Raw genomic sequence first — 13,941 nt, forward strand, 5'->3', positions numbered from 1 at the left:
ATGGGAAAATGAAAATAAACATAAAATCACATACCTGGCTACATATTTCCGTAGCTGTGTTTTTGGCGAATGAACACACCTATTCACATCGGTGACGTGCCACCTAACGGAAGTGCTCAAGTGCGAGTTATTGATTGCTAATGACGTTTGATTTAGAATTATTGATTTTTTTTTTTTTTTTTGAAATTTTGCATAGAGGGATTTTAAGACTTTAATACAGGGTGAGATAAAAAAAACTGCAACAAAGTCAAAAGCCATAATTTTTACATTTTTTTAATTTTTTTTTTTTGAAGGAAAGCAAGAAAATATCAGAAAGAGCATCAAATTTTTAAATAAGTTTAGTTTTTTTTCGAATTGGTCCACGAATTATGGCTTTCAAACGGCCAACGAAACCGTCACAAGCTGCCCGAATGCTGCTCTGCGGTATTTTGGCCCATTCCCTACGAAGCGCTTGCTTGCGGTGATCTATTTTTTAGTGCCAACCTTGCTTTCCAAAATACTCCAGACACAATAGTCCAACGGATTGGTATCCGGAGATTTTGGTGGCCTTTGTGCGCTGGAAATGAAGCGAGGAACCTCATTTTGTAACCATTCTTGGGTGGCGCGTGCTGAGTGCGATGATGCCGGGTCCTGTTGGAATGTCCAAGTTCTGCGGCCAAAATGTTTGCTTTGCCCACGGCTTTAATACACCCTCCAGAATATTTTCGCGATAATATTCGGTATTTATATTTGGCGGTGCGGACCAAAAGTCAATTCCCGACGAAGCGCTTGCTTGAGGTGATCGACACTCTTTTAGTGCCAACCTTTCTTAAAAAATAAATGCTCCAGCACAAAAGTCCATCGGATTGGTATCCAGAGATTTTGATGGCCTTTGTGCGCTGGAAATAAAGCGAGGAACCTCATTTTGTAACCATTCTTGGAAGGCGCGTGCTGAGTCCTGTCCAAGTTCTACGGCCAAAATGTTTGCGTGCCTAAGGCTTTAATACACCTTCCAGAATATTTTCGCGATAATATTCGGCATTTATTCTGATGCCACGGTCGATTAATACGAGCGGAGAGCGACCACCGGCTGTTATGGCGGCCCACACCATCACCATGGCCGGTGCTTGAGTTCTGCTGGCCAACCGAAGGTGCACATTTTCAGCTAACCTCTTTGGCAAGTAAACACGATCATGTTCATGAATGTTTTCTAATCGGAGACGGAGAAAATCAAATTCGGCAGTTCACCACTTTCGGCCAAGAGAAGCAACTCTTTAGCTCTTTTGAGTCCATTTTCTTTCTGTTGCGGTGTAAGTTCTTGCACTTTTTATACCCTCCACCATAGTATGGAGGGTATATTAAGTTTGTCATTCCGTTTGTAACACCTCAGAATATACATTTTAGACCCCACGAAGTATATATATTCTTGATCAGCAATTCTATGTCGATTTATTAATGTCCGTCCGTCTATCCGTCTGTGGAAATCACTCTAGCTTCCGAACGAAATGAAGTAGATTGATAAACTTTTACTTAAATGTGTATTATGTCTGCAGGCCTTTTGATATTGAAAATGGGACATGTAGGTCCACGTCTTCGTATAGCCCCCATATAACGTTACCTCCCGATATTCGGTATTTTGATGATTTTAGCGACATTATTTACCGGAATTATTTCAAATTTTGTATTTGAAGTTCGTAATGGATACTACAGCCTATGACAGAAAATTGTCTGTGCAGGTCCGCGTTTTATAACCCCCATGGTACCTCCCGATATTCGGTATTTTGATGATTTTACCTACATTATAAACAGATTTTTTTTCAAGTTTCGCATTTGAATTTTGTAATAGCTTGTGACAAAAGTTGCCTATGTAGATCCACGTCGTCGTATAGACCCTTACATAACGCTACATTCGGTATTTTTAAGATTTTAACAGAATTTTTAACGGATTTTATTTTTTTGAAAACTTTTAAATTTTTACCAACTTGTGGAGGGTATTCACAGCTTTTTTACTTGTTGGAATTTCAATGGCTTCACCCCGATCTAATTTTTCAATATTTGCCGAATGGAATATTGCGATATGTTCAGCTCACTTGCCGATTTTTCGGCCACGGCGATGTGGGTTTCGATCAAGTCGCTTTTTTACTTTTCGAACCATTTCTGTTGATGTTGCTGTTTTCTTCCTTCCCCATTCTTGATGTCGGGCTACTCTACCAGTATCATGGTTACGAGCGATGGTACGAAACACAAAAGACTTATTCACATTTAAATGCTGGAGTGCTCTAACGATAGCCACTTCTGGTTTTCTAGCCAAATATAAAGAAATCACACTATCCCGCTTGAATTCCATCACGAATAAGTTTTTTTTTTGGAAAATTCTAAATTCTAATAATTTTTACAGCTTTCGGACGATTGGCTTAGAAATGACAGCAGTCTGAAGTTGGTCGCAGTTTTTTCATCTCAGCCTGTATAGCTTTGTAATAAAAGGCCAGATATAAATTCGTAATTCGTGTTTAAAGCTGAAAAAATTAACAAGTGTAAAGCTACCTTCTGCCGGGCCCAAAATGTTAATACTCTCCACCTTTTTGAAGGAACTTAAAAAAATCTCTTTTTTCGGCCGGGCCCAAAATGTTAATACTCTCCACCATTTAGAAGGAACTTGAAAAAAAATCTCTTCCATAGCTTCCACATAATTACAGAATTTAATGCTATTTGTTTTTCATTCATTAAATTGTTGCCTCTTTAAAAAATGGACTTCTACTTCTCGTTATTGTTGTTGCATATTGAGTTCAGGGTCTTGTTGCAACATCTTTGTAAATATATATTTTGCAATGAAAATAAAGACGAAGAAGAAGACGACGACGACGAAAAGAAACAACAGCAGCATCACGAATTGTAAATAAACTGTGTGTAGGCATAATTTTTGAGGCTAATTGTTGTTGCACGACAAGCGAGGCTTAATGTTCGGTTCTCACAAGTACAAGCATACATAAATGTATGCATATATTACTCAATTGCAACAAATTAAATACAACAAACAAAAAACTTACATGGGACTTTTATACGGTAGAAGACGTTTAATCAGAATAGGTCTACCAGGGTAGAACGCCCCCAAGAAATGTCCATCAAGAAATATTTAAATTAAATTAGCAAAGATAGAAACTAAGGCAATGTTTTCAATTTTTAAATAACCAGTAAAGAAATTCTTAATTTCGGGCGGGCCGACTTTATGATTCCTTTCACCACTTTGCTAATTTAGTAGAGTTCCGCATAACAATTAAAAGTGTTTATGGGAGGATTCAATCATACACGCTATGATTATAATTATAATTTAAAGTTCAAAAGACTAAATATGCCGAAGCATTTGTATCTTTTAAATTCGGACTTGTATTGTCCATTTGGTGCACAATTAATTTGAAATCGTATAAAGATATATATGAGAGCTATATCCAAATCGGAACCGATCTCGATAAAATTTGGCAAAGATATTTCTGAGCTGTATTTGATATATTTCCCTGAATATCTATAGGAGCTATAGCTATATCTGAACCGATTTCGATCAAGTTTGGCATACTTATTTTTAGGCCTAATTTGGTTGTATGTGCAAAATTCCATACTATTCGGGCTGATATTACTTGTTTGGTGCCAGCCAGCCAGACAACGGACAGATGGACGGACAGACACCCCTAGAACGACTCCAAATGTCCTGAAACGGAGTTTTTTATTCGATGATACGACTTTTGACCGCATCGAATGGTATATACCCTCTGTAGCCATGTGGCTACATATGGGTATAAAAATAAGGGTTGAATTTTTAGAACGCCGATAGAGGGAGTGAAACTCTCAATCTTCTGATTGGTTGACGGGATGTGTTGTGGTATATGTGTTGAAGTTGTCTATTAATATTCTCATATTAATTTACTATTTTATGTCTAGACCTAGGCTCTAAAACTATTATTTCGATGAAGCTCGCTTTGACCGTATCAAATGATATATACCCTCTGTAGCCATATGGCTTAGGGTATAAAATGTCTTGCTCTTCAGCAAAAATCCTTGCCTACTTCTTGATTTGCTTGGTTCTGCAGCGTATGAGTAACTTCAAAACTCATACGCATAGAGTAACAGCCACACCAATTAGAGGCAGCCTCTGAATCCTAATATCAATTTTTATACCCTCCACCATACTATGGAGGGTATATTAACTTCGTAATTCCGTTTGTAACTCAACAAAGTATATATGTTCTTGATCAGCGTAAAATTCTAAGACGATTTAGCCCTGTCCGTCTATTGTAATCACGCTACAGTCAAAACAAATAAAGATAGGAAGCTAAAATTTTGTACAGATTTGTCTTTTGTCTGCAGGCAGGTCAAGTTCCATTTTCAATGGAATACTCTGAAATTCTAGACAAGGAGTTCTTTGTGAGTACTTTACCGCCTGAAGGAGATCTATATATATATATATATATATATATATATATATATATATATATATATATATATATATATATATATATATATATATATATATATATATATATATATATATATATATATATATATATATATATATATATATATATATATATATATATATATATATATATATATATATATAAGTCTACGATATCGTATAGATTCCATATAATGGTACCCCCCGTTATTCGGTTTTTGATGATTTTAATCACATTTTTCAATGGATTTGTCTAAAGGAGATCTTTGTGAGTACTTAACCCCTGAAATAGAATTGTCTATACAGGTCCACAATCGTATATCCCCACATATCGGCATCTTCCGATATTCCGTATTTTTACGATTTTAACAGAATTTTTAATGGATTTTATTTTTTTGAAAATTTCCTAATTCGTTCCAAATGGTGGAGGGTATTCAAAGTTCGACCCCGGTCGAACTTAATGTTTTTTTACTTGTTCTCGTTTGTTTTTTTTTGTCTGAGATTCGGACCAACGTCCTTATGTTTTGTAATCGGATGTCCTCACTTTGTGCCGCCGTTTTTCATTACTCGGTATTATAAAAGTAATGTGTTTTTTCTTGATAGGTCAAGGTCAGATGGAATAACTATGTGCAAGAAAAATACTTTTACAACCCTCTTTTACAATACTGTGACATATCAACATCATTACCTTAGCCCCTCTTCCCCAAACCATTTTTTGTTACATCAAAGTCCCTCTTTCTTTTACTGCCGGGAAAACACACCAAATTAATAAACATTAATTGCCGCCACACCACACAAAACTATCTTCAATCGCAATTTACCTTGAACCATTTGTGAAAGGTAGGTTGCTGAACAGACACACGTTGAGAGAGCCAGAGGGAACGGGGGTGCTGGCTGGGACAGACAAGTAAGCGATCGATCAACCCACCGATAACCACTTAACACCCCATTCAGGCTGTTTGCAAAACAAGGTAAAGGCCAGAGACCTACAGGAAGTGCGTGTGCAAAGAGAGAGAGAGAGAGAGAGAGAGAGAAACAGAAAACAACGGCATCTAATGTACGTCAGTTGTCATTTAACATCTCCAAGAGCAAGAGAGAGCGAGACGTCAAGAGGCAGAGGTGGGCTATTGGTATGCGAGAGTATGAAATTCGTCCAAAGTAGGCCGTAAAATAGTGCGACGTGCGTACATGCGTCTGTTTTGTTGTTGTTGTTTTTCTTTTCTTGTCGCCAACAAATCAAGCGAAAACATGAGCAATAGAAAATAGCAACAAAAACTTTATCAAAAAAAAAAGTTTTTTGCCAAAAAAAATTGTAGTATTTTTTTAGTGCAGTTGAAGGTCGTTCATTGTGCGAATACATTGTTGTGTGTTTGTGTGTGTGTGCGGCACAAAGCTCTGCTTGGCGGTGAGATGTGTTTGTCTAACAGCAACAACAGTAGTAGCGGTGGCAGTAGTTGTTGTCGTCGCCGTCGCCGCAGTAGTAGTAACAAACAACAACAGCAACCATGCCAGAGCAATGATTTGAGGTCAATGTATGATAATAGCACAAACAAATATCAAGGAGCCAACTAAACTCAGCCAACAATTGCGGCAACAACAACAACGACAACAAGCGGCGTTTTTAGCAATAACAAAACAAACAAAATAGTTTATCAATATCACAGCCCATACATTATGGGCGGCAGCAGCAAAAACAACAACATTCCGATACAAGAACAAAAAAAGAAAAGTAAACACAACACGTGCCAACTGCTACCCCTTTTAAGTGGGAATGTGGGCGCAGAATGGGGATGGAATTAAGATTTTTGTTATTACTTGATCCAGCAGATGAATGGTCGGTTTCATAACAGCTGCTCTTGGCTAGTAAGCTGTCAGTTTTAATTTCTCTAGGCTTTTTAGAGGGTTATAACTGGCCATATTAAGAAACAATTTTCAAACTGAGCAAAATTGGCTAGGTCCTCTTAATAAAACATCAAAATTTCAATAGACAATTACAGGGTGAGACAAAAAAAACTACAACAAAGTCAAACGCCATAATTTTTACATTTTTTTTTTTTAATTTTATTGAATGAAAGCAAACAATTATAAAAAATCATTAAGTTCGGCCGGGCCAAACTTTTAATACCGTCCACCTTGGGGTAAAGGAAACATTAGAACCCATTGTGTCCCACAAATACCAATTTTTATACCCTCAGCCATATGGCTACAAAGGGTATATATCATTTGATACGGCCAAAACGTGCCTAGTAGAAATAACTGTTTTAGACCCTAGGTCTCTTTGGACCAAATCCGTTTCAGAACATTTGGAGTCGATCTAGCGATGTCCGTCCGTCTGTCTGTCTATCTGTCTGGCTGGTGCGCACGATAACTCTCGAAGGGGGTATCCGATTTGGTCCAAATTGGCTACATCGTAATATTTTTGTCAAACTTAGATCGGGCAATATCGGTCCACTCCTTTTAGTACCCCCCACAAAAGGTCGAAATTTTCAAAAAATATATTTTTTGCACAGAAAGAGAAAGGATAATCCGAATTTCCTACAACTTTGCAAATCCTAATATTTGCGTCAGTGCTAGGTCAGGTATGAAAATGGACAATATCGGTCCACTCCATCAAGTACCTCCCCCACAAATGGTCAAAATTTTTTAAAAATTACAACTCTCATAAAATGTGATGTAAGAGTCCGATTGTCTTCAAATTTCACACATCCTAATATTTGTATTAACCCATGGTCTGGTGTGAAGGCGGAATACATCGGTCCACTCCTTCTGGTACCTCCCCCACAAAATATTGAAATGTTGAGTACCCATGAAGCTCATAAAACGCCAAATTAACATCCGATTCCATTTAGACTTGGCACATCTGTCGAAATATTTATATCATATTTTTGGGTCCGATAGGAAATGGGCAATATTGGCCCATTCCTTCGGGATCTGCTCCATAGAGGGTCAAACGTTTGAGTAATCATAACACTAGTCAAAATATATTTAGATATTCGAACATAGGCTGGAGGTATATATCTGGCGGCAATATCGACTGAGATATTCGAACATAGGCTGGAGGTATATATCTGGCGGCAATATCGACTGATACTTTTTAACTTGTTAGACATATTCGTGGGAAAATGTCGCAAAATCATCGAAATATTGAATATCGGGAGGTACCGCTATATCGGGCTATACCAAAACGTGAACCTATACATACAATGTTTCACCACCGCAGCCAGAACCCATTATGACCAACAAATACCAATTTTTAGACAAATCCGTGAAAAAAAAATGTGACAAAAACCATCAAAATACCGCATATCGGGAGGTATCATTATATGGGGGCCATACCAATTCGTTGACCTATATTTGCCACCGAACCTAGAACCTATTATGACCAACAAATACCAATTTGTAGACAAATCCGTGAAAAAATGTGGAAAAAATCATCAAAATACCGAATATCGGAAGGTACCGTTATATGGGGACTATACCAAATCGTAGACGGATATATCTTATTTTCAATACCAACCATCCTAGACACAATACAAAATTATTCTGCTAAATTTTGAAACCCTACGTCAAATAATGTGAGCTGTATCGTGATTTCAACAGACGGACGGACATGGTTAAATCGACTTAGAATTTTATGCTGATTATGAATACAGATATATATGTTATGGGGTCTACGACGAATATTTAGGGATGTTACAAACGGAATTAATATACCCTCCATTCCAAGGTGGAGGGTATAAAAAAATGCATAATTAAGTTATTCGAAAAAGGCCGGCAGCGTTTTTTGTGTTGGCTTTGTTAAATGCTCATTCATCCTTTAAGGATAATTCTGCCGAGACCATTGAAGATTTCCCATCTTCAGTCCACTCCTCCTGGTACCTCCTCCACAGGGTCAAAATTTTGAATATCTATGAAGCTCATAAAACGCGAAATTAACATCCAATTCAAACCCAGCACATCTCAATATTTCTATTGACACAAGATCTATTATAAAGATGATAGAGATCGGAAAATTTCTTCTGGTACCTAACCCACAAAGGGTCAACATTTCGAATAATGAAGACGATTATAAAATCCCAAATAAGCAACCGGTTCTCTTCATATTTCACAGATCCTTTTATTTCTACTAACTGTTGTGAAGATGGCATATATCGATGTATTCCTTCTGGTACCTCCCCCAAAAAGGGTAAAAATTTTGATTATCCATGAAGTTTAAAAAAACGCGAAATCAAAATCCGATTCCAATTAGACTTGGCACATCTCAATGTTTCCATCAACACAGGATCTATTTTAAAGATGATAGAGATCGGATCATTTCTTCTGGTACCTCTCCCACATAGGGCTAAAATTTTTGAAAAACAAAACGCTCATATAATTTAAAATAAGCATCCAATTCTTTTAAATTTCACACATCCAACCATTTTTGTTAACGCGAGATCTCTTGTGAGATGATACATATCTGCCAACCTCATCTGGTACCTCACCCACATAGGGGTGTTATCTGGCGTAACTTTTATATGTATGTACCTACATATTTCTCCCAACCATAAACCTGTGATTAATACGAAATTTTTTTTCGGATTTGATAATATCGCATAAAATTGGATATAAATGTTTGTTTTTTTTGGAAATTTTGTCCATACCAATATTTTTTATCTGTATTAGATGGAGTATGAAAATGGAATACTTCGGTCCACTATATATGGTATCTCAGCACATTTCAACATTTTCTAAAAATTATCATATATGTCATGTAAAGGGAAGGAAGTTACCAATATAGTCCAAACCTGGCACATAGCAATATTTATATCATATTTATTTAGGTCCGATACGAAATAGAGGCTCAACAATTTGAATAATCATAAAATAAGTCGAAGCATGTTTAAATAATCGAACATAGCCTGAGGATATACATCTGTCGGCAAAACCGACTGGTATCTTCTAATTTGTTTTTATTCTCTTCATGTCGAAAATAAGACTCCCTAGCGATCTTCTATGCATAGAAAATCCTCTAGTCATCTTCTTAACATCCACACCTGTCGTCTAGATATGGAAGACCCCTAGCGGATTTCTATATACAAAATACACACTAGTGTTTGGAAGATTGCAAGAGGGTCTTCCATGCATAGAAAACCCGTCTTCTTTGTAGCTGTACTGCTTAATAACTAGCATTTGGGTAATTACTAGGTGATTTAACAGCCCTTAACCAATTTAACGTGTTTTTTAATAATTGGGAGTTTAACCACCAGCCATCTCTAAAAATTTTACTTTTGTCCGTTCGATTATTACCATGAAAGGAATTAAGTAACTCAGCCTATTTTTGAAAGGAATTAATTAACTCAGCCAATGCGGTGACCCACATGTCAAACTCCAAAGTTCTATTTTTAGAGACGTCGAAGCGATCTGGGTATATTTCGTACATTCATACACTGAATTTTCTTGAATCTAACATTACCTTCTCTCTTCTTGAAGGGAGTTTATCTCCCAATTTTGTTACTCTCTGATTACATTGTTTTTCGATGGTTCCAATTGTGTGAGCAGAGAGAATTACTCTCATCGAAGGCACGCATATGTGCATTTGCCTGGCCTGATCTACAAAGTGGCAATGACGATTTACAAATGGCCCTCAATTGTGGACGCATCCTTTAAAAATTTTAGTTCTTCTTGGGTCCAATAAGATCTCAAAATATTAAAGAAATAGACAAACTGTTAAGAAATAAACTTAAGATTCTCTATTAACAAATGTATAAAATATTAAATTAATGTGAAAATATTGATAAAAAATTTCAACACATCGTCCTAAATTTCGAAAAATTATGATTTTCTAAATTAATTTTATTTTTATTTTTATTTGTTTTTTTTTTTTCTAATTTCTAATATCTATATTCTAATTAAAATCATAACCACTATTTATGGTCGTTAATAAAACACATTTTGTGTTCATTCAACTGTGGCGAGAATAACAACAACCAACTGTGAAGACAACAGCAACAACAACACTGATCGGTGATGAACTAATCATCGATGACGATTTCTTTTTGAGTTTTTTTTTTTTTTTTGTTTTTGCTGCTGTTGTTGGGTTGTCGTAATTTGTTAGCTTTTTTCTAGTATTTCTTATTCGATTAAGTTAATTTTTCATGTTTAGATTTTTTTCTCATTTCATTTCATTTGTTTTTTTTTGCATTTTGCATTTTGTTCTACTAATTTGTTGTGCAAAAAAAAAAACTCACAACAAATCGTAGAACGTGGAGCGTGAGTGTGTCCCTGTGTGCGTTTGCGTTTTCTGTTTAAATAGCATTCAACGGCGTTTATAGTTTAATGAACCGTTCGAATAAAATGGAAAGAAGAAAAAAAAAAAGAGTATTCGAGGCTTTGAACTATTTAATTGGTTTGGCACCTCAAATATGGAATATTAGCAGCAACGGCAACAAAAAATAGATAGATACTTATGTACGTAAGAAGTAGGTATGTGTTTGGATGCATGCGAATGTATTTGCTTGGATTGTTAGCATAGCGGTGTTGAAAAAAAAAAATTATTTATAAACCTAGCAAATGTAGGTGTCACAATGAGGTTTTGCAAACAATGGACCTTAAAATACAGAAGAACGCCTATTTTGGTATTGCTTACCTAATGTGTACCCCCAGCCATTAGTTATGATTATTCTGACTATTGACCCTCTATGGGGGAGGTTCCAAGGGACTTGGCCAATATTGTAAAATTCGTATCTGAGCTAAGGCTAAGTCTAGCAAAAGTGTTTGGATGTGTAAAATTTGAAGAAAGTTTGATGCTTATTCAGCCTCTTATGAGCGTTTTATTTTTCAAAATTGTGATCCCTTTGTGGGGGAAGTAGCAGAAGGAGTTCGCCGATATATCTCATTTTCACAGCAGATCTTGGGTTGATAAAAGTATTGTGATGTGTGAAATATGAAGAGAACCGGGTGCTTATTTCGGATTTTATGATAGTTTTGGTTATTAACAATGTTGACCCTTTGTGCGGGAGGTACCAGGAGGAATGGTCCGATCTCTACCATCTTTATAATAGATCTTGTATTGATGGAAATATTGACATTTACTAAGTTTGAATTGAATCGGATGTTAATTTCGCGTTTTATAAGCTTCTTCGGTATTCAAAACTTTGACCCTTTGTGGAGGAGGTACCAGAAGGAGTAGACCGATATATTCCATCTTTACAGCAGATCTTGTGCTAGTAGAAATAATGGGCTTTATAAAATATGAAGAGAACCGGATGCTTATTTCGGATTTTATGATCGTTTTGGTTATTCAGAATTTTGAACCTTTGTGAGGGAGGTACCCAAATGATTGGTCCTATCTCTACCATATTTTAAACAGATCTTGGCTCGATAGAAATATTGAGATATGCCAAGTCTAAATGAAATCGGATGTTAATTTCTTGTTTTATGAGCTTCATGAATATTCAAATATGAAGAGAACCAGTTGCTTTTTTCGGAATTTATGAACGTTTTGGTTATTAAAAACTTTGGTCCCTTGTGGGGGAGGTACCAGAAAGAGAGGACCGATATATCCCAACTTCACAGCACATCTTGTGTTAGTAAAAATACTGCGATTTGTAAAATATGATGGTGATGGTTATTCAGAACTTTAACTCTTTGTATGGGAGGTACCAGAAAAAATAATCCGATCTCTACCATATTTATAACAGATCTTGAGTTGATGGAAATATTGACATGTGTGAAGTCTGAATGGAATCGGATGTTAATTTCGCGTTTTATGAGCTTCATGAGTATTCCAAAATTTTGACCCTTTGTAGGGGAGGTACCAGAAGGAGTGGACCGATATATTCCATTTTTTATAAATGACCTTGGATTAATAAAAATATTGTGATATGTGTAATTTGAAGACAATCGGACTCTTACATCACATTTTATAAGAGTACTTAATAGAATGGACCGATATTGTCAATTTTCCCACCTGGATTTTCCCCAATTGAATTATCCTATCTCTATCTGTGCAGTAAAACATTTTTTTAAATGTTGACCTTTTTTGGCTGAGATACCAGAAGGAGTGGACCATTTCCGAACTCGATCTAAGTTTGATAATAATATTACGATGTACCAAGTTTGAACCAAATAGGATACTCCCTTCGAAAGGTTATGTCGCGCACCAGCCAGACAGACGGACATAGCTAGATCGACTCCAAATATTCCGAAACGAATTTGGTCCAAAGAGTCCTAGGGTCGAAAACCGTTATTTTGATGGGGCACGTTTTGGTCGTATCAAAGGGTATAAAGAGGGTATAAAATTTCTTGTTCTTCAGTAAAAATCCTGGCTTACTCCTTGATTTGCATGGTTCTGCAGCGTATGAGTAATTCCAATACTCATACGCATAGAGTAACAGCCACACCAAAAATGAAAAAGTCTCTCTTATATCAATTTTTCAGAATTATGTTTTTATTGAAAATACTGGGTCCAATTATTATATATTCAGTTTTAAAAACCCCCACTCCCCCAATGTTAATTCAAAATCCATTTGAACATTTTGTATTCTTCATGTTGTAATGATAGCCATTGTTAGAGGTAATCGTGTAAATATGAAAAGAGTGCGACAGAGATAGAGGGAGAGAGAGGCCGAGAGTAACATCTAATGAAATTATGACAGCACCTTTAAATTGTTTACAATGAGCGGCGACCTCCAGCCAAATGTCGTTGGCACCGCAATGCTGGCATAGACAAAGTGGCAGGCAGACTGGCTGAATGGCGGGCTGGCATAGCAAATTGCAATGCACAAATGAAAATGTGCCGACAAACAGAATATAGACATTGATAGACAGATACAATAAGGTGGGGTAAGGGAAATTCGAATCAGGGAAAATTAAAAAAAATACATAAAAAAATATTAAAACATACAAATTAATTATTATTTTGAATTTAATTAAAATGTTTATCCCACCCTAATGTCTCCAGTTGTAAAATGACAAAAAAATATTTTTTCGAAATAAATTCGATTTTTTATCCCCCATAGTGTTTCAAGTTGTAAAACAAATTGAAAAATTATAAAAATAATTATTATTTTTTTCACTATACACTAATGTCTCTAAATCAAAAAAAAAAAAACAAATGAATTAATAAATATTATTGCATTGAAAAATACAATTTTTTCGAATTATATTCGATTTTTTTGTCTTAAAATGTAAAACAAATTTAAAAATTGTAAAAATAACTATTATTTTGAGTATTTTCATTTCTTCATTCCACCCTTATGTCTCCAAAACTTAACAAAAATGTGCATCGAAATATTGTAAAACCAATTATTTTTCTAAAATAAAAATCATTTTTATTATTATTATTATTATTATTATTATTATTATTATTATTATTATTATTATTATTATTATTATTAATGTTATTATTATTATTATTACTATTATTATTATTATTATTATTATTATTATTATTATTATTATTATTATTATTATTATTATTATTATTATTATTATTATTATTATTATTATTATTTTTAATTAAATTCAATTTT

The 13,941-nt window shown here is 35.3% G+C and overlaps 1 protein-coding gene across 1 annotated transcript in view; it reads left to right on the forward strand.

The window, feature by feature from the left end:
- LOC101896514 (ecdysone-induced protein 78C) overlaps nucleotides 1-13,941 on the forward strand; it is a 204,146-nt gene that overhangs the window by 120,470 nt on the left and 69,735 nt on the right. The window lies entirely within an intron of this gene.

This window comes from Musca domestica, unplaced genomic scaffold (assembly GCF_030504385.1).
Source record: "Musca domestica strain aabys unplaced genomic scaffold, Musca_domestica.polishedcontigs.V.1.1 38, whole genome shotgun sequence".
In the NCBI taxonomy this organism is placed as follows: Eukaryota; Metazoa; Arthropoda; class Insecta; order Diptera; family Muscidae; genus Musca; species Musca domestica.